Source organism: Magallana gigas, chromosome 2, assembly GCF_963853765.1.
Source record: "Magallana gigas chromosome 2, xbMagGiga1.1, whole genome shotgun sequence".
In the NCBI taxonomy this organism is placed as follows: Eukaryota; Metazoa; Mollusca; class Bivalvia; order Ostreida; family Ostreidae; genus Magallana; species Magallana gigas.
The window spans coordinates 60093953-60102615 of NC_088854.1; the positions used below are offsets into that span (position 1 = coordinate 60093953).

At 31.7% G+C, this 8663-nt stretch overlaps 1 long non-coding RNA gene across 1 annotated transcript; it reads right to left on the reverse strand.

The window, feature by feature from the left end:
* Nucleotides 1–3403: 3403 nt before the first annotated feature.
* On the reverse strand, nt 3404–4640 carry LOC136273221 (uncharacterized). The gene is made up of 4 exons (XR_010711444.1): nt 4487–4640; nt 4027–4362; nt 3573–3836; nt 3404–3484 (listed from the first exon to the last, which is right to left on the reverse strand). It is a non-coding gene; the product is annotated as an uncharacterized lncRNA (long non-coding RNA).
* Nucleotides 4641–8663: the final 4023 nt, after the last annotated feature.

Sequence of the window (8663 nt, forward strand, 5' to 3'; positions counted from 1 at the left end):
TTTTTAATTTTCAATTATATGAGTTTATAATTATATGATTATATAATTATACTGGATATTATAATTATATGAAAAGGTTAAGATATGTATTTATGTACATGCATGTATATGTTTCAAATGAAATAATAAAGATAAGGGAGTGCTTCAAATTTACATTAATTATACACTGTCCCGAGTTTTTGCTTCCACCGTTTTTCGCTTGATATATCGATAGCCATCATTACCTTTGTGCTCAAACTACGTTCATTCACTATTATTAAAAATGTTCAGATTATTTGTTTTGAAACGCCCCCTCTGCCGCTTCAGGTTTCAATACACTTCCCAAAATAAAGAGTCTACAGGAACTTTGCATTCCATTAGCCATCAATAAGCCCGGATAACGTTGAACAATTGTGTGAGGTATTGCGAGTGACTTCCGAATGCCGAAAAGATGTAAACATTTCCCATTATAAATCTCCATAAGAACTATAAAACGCATTTGTTCTTTGTTTTTTCATGTTTTTTGATACTGTATCATTGTTTATGACTAGGGCAATAAAAATATTGATGTCCATTATAATTGTTTATTTCCTGTTCCCCAATAAAGTTGTCAAAATTAGTGCATGTTTTAAAATCGACAACTGCATAATTATATGATTATTATATTATTTAAACAAAAAAATGCTTTCTTTGGTGATTCATTCGGGATATGAAGGTAGCGACATTGCTGAAAAAAGACATAGCCCCCGTTAGCGGGTTATGTATTTTTTTTCTGCAATGATCGCTACCTTCATAACCCGCATTAATCATAAAAGAAAGCATTTTATTATTTATATTAACATCTTTCTTTAAACTGATTAATAAATTGATTATGAAAAGTTAGTAAAATTCACTAAATTACTGTTAATGTACATAAGTACGTTAGCTAAAAGAAACAGCCAATTCGTCTCCTGTTAGTCTGACATCATCATGATTCTTTTGTGCAGTCCGTGATTATTCTTAGGTTGCTAGTGGTTTCGACCAAACGATAAACAGGGCGTGTCAATTCTATTCCTGTCAGTATTTTGTGAGTTTCAGCCGTTGTAGATTTCGACCAATTGATAAACGGGGCGTGTAGATTTCAGTGTGACTGTTTCTATAGAGCTATGAATTAACTATATGTTTCCGGAAGAAATAGAGGAAATAATACTTAGTAGATGTAAATATATGATTATATATCAATCAAAAATGCTTTAATTGTATATACTTGTCAAAGAACTATTATAGACATTTATAGTATTGTTTTATATTAAGTCCTCATGATTTTCAGTTTAAATTACCACTTTATTATTTCAGAAAGTTTGTTTATTGTGCAAGTATTTACTAAATCAAGGAATATATGATGTAGCTTATAACATGATTTTATTGAAAGATTCAGCATATTATACACATTAAGATTTTGTTATACGTTATTCTAAATGTTTTGATATACATTGTGTATATATAATAGAAATTGATCTTTTTATTTGTTTTAATGTATAAATGGCACATTGGGCGACAAACGGATAGCTACATAAATAGCATTCTGTACTTTTGTCAAAAAGGAAATAAACGAATTGTCAAATTTTAAGTTGTAATTGTTGTATAAAGTCGAAAGTTCATGACTTAATTAATAGGAAAGATGAGAATGATAGGAGCTATGTGTTGCATTCCTCTATTTCATCTTACAAAAGCAGTGCATTTTTATGTTGTATAATTTTGATATTTCAATTTTGTCCATAAACATAGATAATAAACAAGAGCTCTATTGATCATATTTAAGGGCTGAATGGTGATGGCCATTTTTAGGGTATATTGATCTCCTTGAGAAGAAGAGCTCTTTTAAAGATCTAAGAAAATTTTAAAGTTAAAAAAATTGTACGGAGTTTTTCTTTGGTAAAAAAAGTCTATGGCTGAAAAAAGCATATCTAAATATTTTAATTACATCAGATGATTAACTTGTTGATTACCTATCCTCAATTATCAATAGTTTAAAACTTTAACATATTTTAATTCTTTAAATGAACAGTCGTCAATAGTATTAATTAAAATAATATGTAAATTAAATGCATTTAATGGTAATTAAAGTAATATGCCATGATACCTTCACGAAAAGTCAGAAAATGTTATTACAAAAATCATATTTTTACTTTGAGTCTCACATGACGAAACTAATGCTATATAAAATTCTGTCTGTCATATTTTGTGGTAAAATGTGTTAGGAGTCTGATATTGAAGCAGAGGCCGTCTTGAACAAAAGTCAGTTTGCTATTACTAGTACTCCAATGCACAGACATCTTTCTTCTGGTAAAAAGGTATTCAAATATTATCTATCTTAAATTGTTAAAGTACATTAAAAGTTATTATAAGTAATATTGTAGTTTAGTTTCATTAATGTTTGTTGAATACCAACTTTCTGTGATTTTGTTGATTCACAAACAATGAATGTTCAAAGAAGTTAAATACTCCATAACATATTCCATTGATAGAATATTTGACCACAAAATAAAGTTTCCCTGAAATTGTCATTTTTATGAAATCCATGAAAATAAATGCCGTTCGATATTAATTAAACCACAGTAGGTACAGATTTCAATAGATAAAAGCTTTCTTACTTGGACAACCTACCTCTCTTTTTGATTTGACACGAGACAGTCGTGGAGCTGACGGATCCGTACCGGTTCACAGACACCACTCGGAACAAGTACCTGCTGTCTGGGGACAAGTGGTTCACCCTCACTGAATAAACGTCTTCCTCTGTCGTGTTCACAGTGTCTGTTGAAGCTTTATAAAAGGGTCCATCATGAACATCTGAAGCCCATTGTACAAAGGATGTTTGCTCCACAGAACCAGACGTTGATGTTGCCCATATAATATCGGCATGGTCGTAGCAGCAAACTGCTTTGATGAACTTTGGGGAAACAGGCACAACTAGCAATTTAAATAAACATCTATTTAAATTTATTTCAATTTCGAATATAATGAATAATTTTAATTGAATAATTCATGAATCTATAAAAACATTTTAATGTAAGAAAAATACATAAAAGAATAAAAATATTATACATGTACATGTATATTATTTCAAAATAATTATGACTAGAGGGAAATCTACTTCACACTCCAAGCACCATGTCATGAAGGAGATTCAAATGTATGCTTTTCAATTTCTAAAAATTAGAAATCACCATACTATATGCATTTTAAATCTTGAACTCACAGAGAACATTGATGGCAACTGAAGCAGCATCCGACCACCCAACACTGTTTCTGGCCCTACACTGCAGAGTATTGTTGCCCCACAGTAATTCTCTATCAATACTTAAATACGATTCTCTTCCAACAATTTCATGGTTTCCTGGCAGCAACCAGAGGTATTCCAGAATTACTACAGGGTTTGCCTTTACAACTTCACAGTTGACTTTTACTTTCCTGCCAATATTTTCATTCAGGACTTTGGGATATGCAATCCTGGTAACGGGTTTGTCTGTTCGTGATTGAGAAAAAAAAACATTAATCTTTAAAAATTGTAATCGTGTAAATACATAAATTCAGCAACTTGGAATAAAACATACAGAGAATATTCAGGACTGTAGCTGTAGTGAGCGAGTTGTTATTGTTGGTCGCCCGGCAACGTAATATTTTTGCGTCATCATTTTTGTCAGCTATCAGTTCCAATTTTTGATTGGTCCCATTAACTTCAGTTTCTCCGATAAACCATTGGATGATGGGGGCGGGGTAGGCATCACTATTTACAGAGCACGTAACCAACGTCCGTGTGCCTTCTGCCAAGGTTAACGGATTTTTGTTTGGTGAAAGAGACAAGTTCCGAACAAATACTTAAAATGAAAACAAAAATTTCAAAACTGCTGAAACCGTACCCATTCAAAATCAATGGAAATGTTATTGTTTATTTATGAAAACTTATGGATTTAACTGACATAGATATATTACAAAATTTATGAAAGTTCATATTCATTAATGCTTGTAGGAATTACCAGTCTCTAAAAAAAACTTTCATAAAATTACCTGCAATTTTGAGTTGTACAACCTCGCTTTTGTAACTTTCACCCCCGAAGTAACCACATCGCCAGTCTGAGCTTTCTTCGTATTTCGTCATGCTTGCAGGAGGAATTGATAGAGAAAATACATTTTCGGAGACACAGTGAAGCTCATACCTTGAACTTTGAGGATTAGAAAGACATGTACCATCAGAATTCCATCCAACAGTTCCAACAAGGATATCGTTCCTTGTAAATTTAACAACAGTATACTTTTGGTCTACTGGTGTAAAAATGGAGCACGTCCACGAATATGCCTTTCCTAGTATTGCTGCTGGAAGTGAACCAGTTAAATTATATTGTCCTGGAATTAAAGTTTTATAAAAAAAAAAAATATGAACTCTGCAAAAATGACTTTACTGTCGTCAGCAATGATTGAAATAATAAAATTGAGAAAATGGTTAGTTATTGTATGAACCATGTCTTACCTAGAGAACTGTTGTAATTATTCAATAATATTAAGATTATAAAAAACAATCCGATGTTATCCATATTCGTATTTCAGAAAGATATAAACATTATTAAATAAATTTTACAATTTGTGATTCAACGCTTTAAAAAAAATGTCCTGGTCTGTCTAAGAGTTTAAGTGTCATAACTTCGATTCAACCTTTGCTCTTGATGAAATTTGTTGCGGACGTCGGTATGATTATACATGAATCTCATTATGATAAAAGGTATATCCGCTCCAAGGGTAAAACACTCCAAGTGAAAGCAATTAACTTAGAGCCCACGATAAAATTCTACAATTTGAATGCTTTCCTTGGGACTTGAAATTGAAAATAAAATCTGGAATATTTCAAAAAACAATTCAATAAGAAAACAGCTCTTTAACGACGGCTAGGTATTTGTGACTTAGAATTTAATATTTGCCTAAGATTAACATAGATGTAGTGCATTGTACAGATACCTGTATTGATTCCTTGTTTTCATGGTTTGATACTCTGTAATTGTTTATGAATTAGACGATGAAGATATTGATGTTCATTGTAATTGTTTATTTCCCGTTCCGTTATGACGTTGTCAAAGGTTTTAAAATCGACAGGTGCATATATTTTTTTTTAATTCATATTATACATCAATCAAAAATACTTTATTCATCTGAAAATAAATAACGGTTGAAAATGCCAAAAGTCAATTATTTGGTTTAATTGTAATAAAAAATAATCATTGCTTGTTTAGCTTTCTTATCGCTAGATATAAATTTTATCCCTGATTATCACACGAAAATGCTTCAGCAGTGGTGATTATATTAACGCACATGTACTTAAAGTTGCACAAAAGTATAACTTACCAGTGTCACCATAAATCAGTGAACATAAAGTTTAAATAACCATCAATTCGAAACTTAATTTTAACAATTACACATTATTGTGAAAAAAAATACTACATTACTTTTTTACTTATTCAATTCACATGTTTCATATTTATCAACTCGTTTAAACTTCATGGAAAAGATTAAAAACACCCAGTATTTTAAACACCATTATGTCACTTGAATTTTAACTTTTATGTCATTATGCTTTATTTCAGAATAATAATTACAATTAAGAGCACTGGAAACCCTTTTCATTGGTCTTTTTGCTGCAAACCCGGAGAGGGAAATAGTACATATAACAGTCTGTATAATTTCTTTTAATTGAATGTTAACCCCCGTGATGTTTGGGTGGTCTGGATGGGATGTACATCTGGGTCTTGGTGTAGCTGGAAACTGGACAGTAAGTCGGTAAACCGATTGCTTTTTAACTGGTGACCCCATTGAGTCAGGGTTTCCAACTGAGTTTATAATGTTTCCTTAAGTACCCATCTCTTTGGACGCAACGAAGAAACCAGCATCGGTGACTTTGTCCTGACTCTAGCAAGTGTGTATCTTGAGCTGTCGAAGTATTCGGTTGGAACTGTCATACATCTAGCCAAGCTCTTCAAACATTGGTTTGACGTTGTCGATTTCGTTTTGGATCACGTTATTGTTGACTGTCACCAGTGCTCTTATTGCGTCCATCGGTAAGTTGAAGTGTCCACTAATCAAAACCCCAGTTTCCGTCTTCAGTGCTAGATACTGCGCCAACGAGGGTTATGTATTTTTTCTGCAATGTCGCTATCTTCATATCCCGAATGAATCACCAAAGAAAGCATTTTTAAAATTGTTTAAATAATGGACCACCGGTGAACCAAGTCTAGTGACAATGGTACTATTTTTTCAGTGGCCGGACGCATATAAGCGAGGTCATTTCAAAACTCAAAATTAAAATAATAATAAATTATATTATAAAATGATGATGAGAGAATTTATATCAAATTTTAGCCAAAACTTGTATACAACCTGGTATAATTTAATAAAATAAGATTTATAATTTTCAATTATATGAGTTTATAATTATATGATTATAAAATTATACTGGATATTATAATTATATGAAAAAGTTAAGATTCATTTTAATTGTAACAAAGTTAAGAAAAATTTGATATGTGTTTATGTACATGCATGTATATGTTTAAAATAAAATAATAAAGATAAAGGAGTGCTTCAAATTTACATTGATTATACACTGTCCCGAGTTTTTGCTTCCACCGTTTTTCGCTTGATATTTCGATAGCCATCAATACCTTTGTGCTCAAACTACGTTCATCCACTAATATTAAAAATGTTCAGATTATTTGTTTTGAAACGCTCCCTCTGCCGCTTCAGGTTTCAATACACATCCCAAAATAAAGGGTCTACAGGAACTTTGCATTGCATTAGTCATCAATAAGTCCGGATAACGTTGAAAAATTGTGCGAGGTATTGCGAGTGACTTCCGAATGGCGAAAAGTTGTAAACATTAACCATTATAAATCTCCTTAAGAACTATAAAACGCATTTGTTCTTAGGTTTTTTTTCAAGATTTTTTTATACTGTATCATTGTTTATGACTTGGCCAATGAAAATATTGATGTCCATTATAATTGTTTATTTCCTGTTCCGTAATAACGTTGTCAAAATTAGTGGATGTTTTAAAATCGACAACTGCATAATTATATGATTATATTATTTAAACAATAAAATGCTTTCTTTGGGGATTCATTCGGGATATGAAGGTAGCAACATTGCAGAAAAAATACATAACCCCCGCTAGCGGGTTTTGTAATTTTTTTCTGCAATGATCGCGACCTTCATAACCCGCATGAATCATAAAAGAAAGCATTTTATTATTTATATTAACATCTTTCTTTAAACTAACTAATGAATTAATTATGAAAAGTTAGTAAAATTCACTAAATTACTGTTAATAAATACGTTAGCTAAAAGAAGAGACTTTGAGTCAGACATCATCATGATTTTTTTATGCAGTCCGGGATTCTTAGGTTACTGGTGACTTCGACCAATCGATAAACAGGGCGTGTCCATTTTATTCCTGTCAGTATCTTGTCAGTTTCAGTCGTTGTAGATTTCGACCAATCGATAAACGGGGCGTGTAGATTTCAGTCTGGCTGTTTCTATAGAGCTATGAATTAGCTATATGTTTCCGTAAGAAATAGAGGAAATAATACTAAGTAAATGTTAATATATGATTATATATCAATCAAAAATGCTTTAATTGTATATATACTTGTCAAAGAACTATTATAGTACTGTTTTAAGTCCTCGTGATTTTCAGTTTAAATTACCAATTTATTATTTTAGAAAGTTTGTTTATTGTGCATGTATTTACTAAATCAAGGAATATATGATGTAGCTTATAACATGATCTTATTGAAAGATTCAGCATATTACGTACATTAAGATTTTGTTATACGTTATTCAAAATGTTTTGATATACATTGTGTATATATAATAAAATTGATTTTTTTCTTTGTTTTAATGTATAAATGTCACATTAAGCGACAAACGGATACCTACATAAATAGCATTCTGTTATTTTGTCAAAAAGGAAATAAATGAATTGTCAAATTTTAAGTTGTAATTGTTGTATAAAGTCGAAAGTTCATTACTTAATTAATAGGAAAGATGAAAATGATAGGAACTATGTGTTGCATTCCTCTATTTCATCATACAAATGCAGTGCATTTTTATGTTGTATAATTTTGATATTTCAATTTTGTCCATAAAACATAGATAATAAACAAGAGCTCTATTGATCATATCTAAGGGCTGGATGGTGTTGGCCATTTTTAGGGTATATTGATCTCCTTGAGAAGAAGAGCTCTTTTAGAGATCTAAGAAAATTTTAAAGTTAAAAAAATATATATAAATGCCGTTCGATATCAATTAAACCACAGTAGGTACAAAATTCAATAGATAAAAAGCTTTCTCACTTTGACAACCTACCTCTCTTTTTGATTTGACACGAGACAGTCGTGGAGCTGACGGATCCGTACCGGTTCACAGACACCACTCGGAACAAGTACCTGCTGTCTGGGGACAAGTGGTTCACCCTCACTGAATACACGTCTTCCTCTGTCGTGTTCACAGCGTCTGTTGATGAGTTATAGAAGGGTCCATTATCAGCACCTGAAGTCCATTGTACAAAAGATTCCTGCTTCACAGAACCAGACGTTGATGTTACCCATATGATATCAGCATGGTCATAGCAGCAAACTGCTTTGATGAACTTCGGCGGAAAA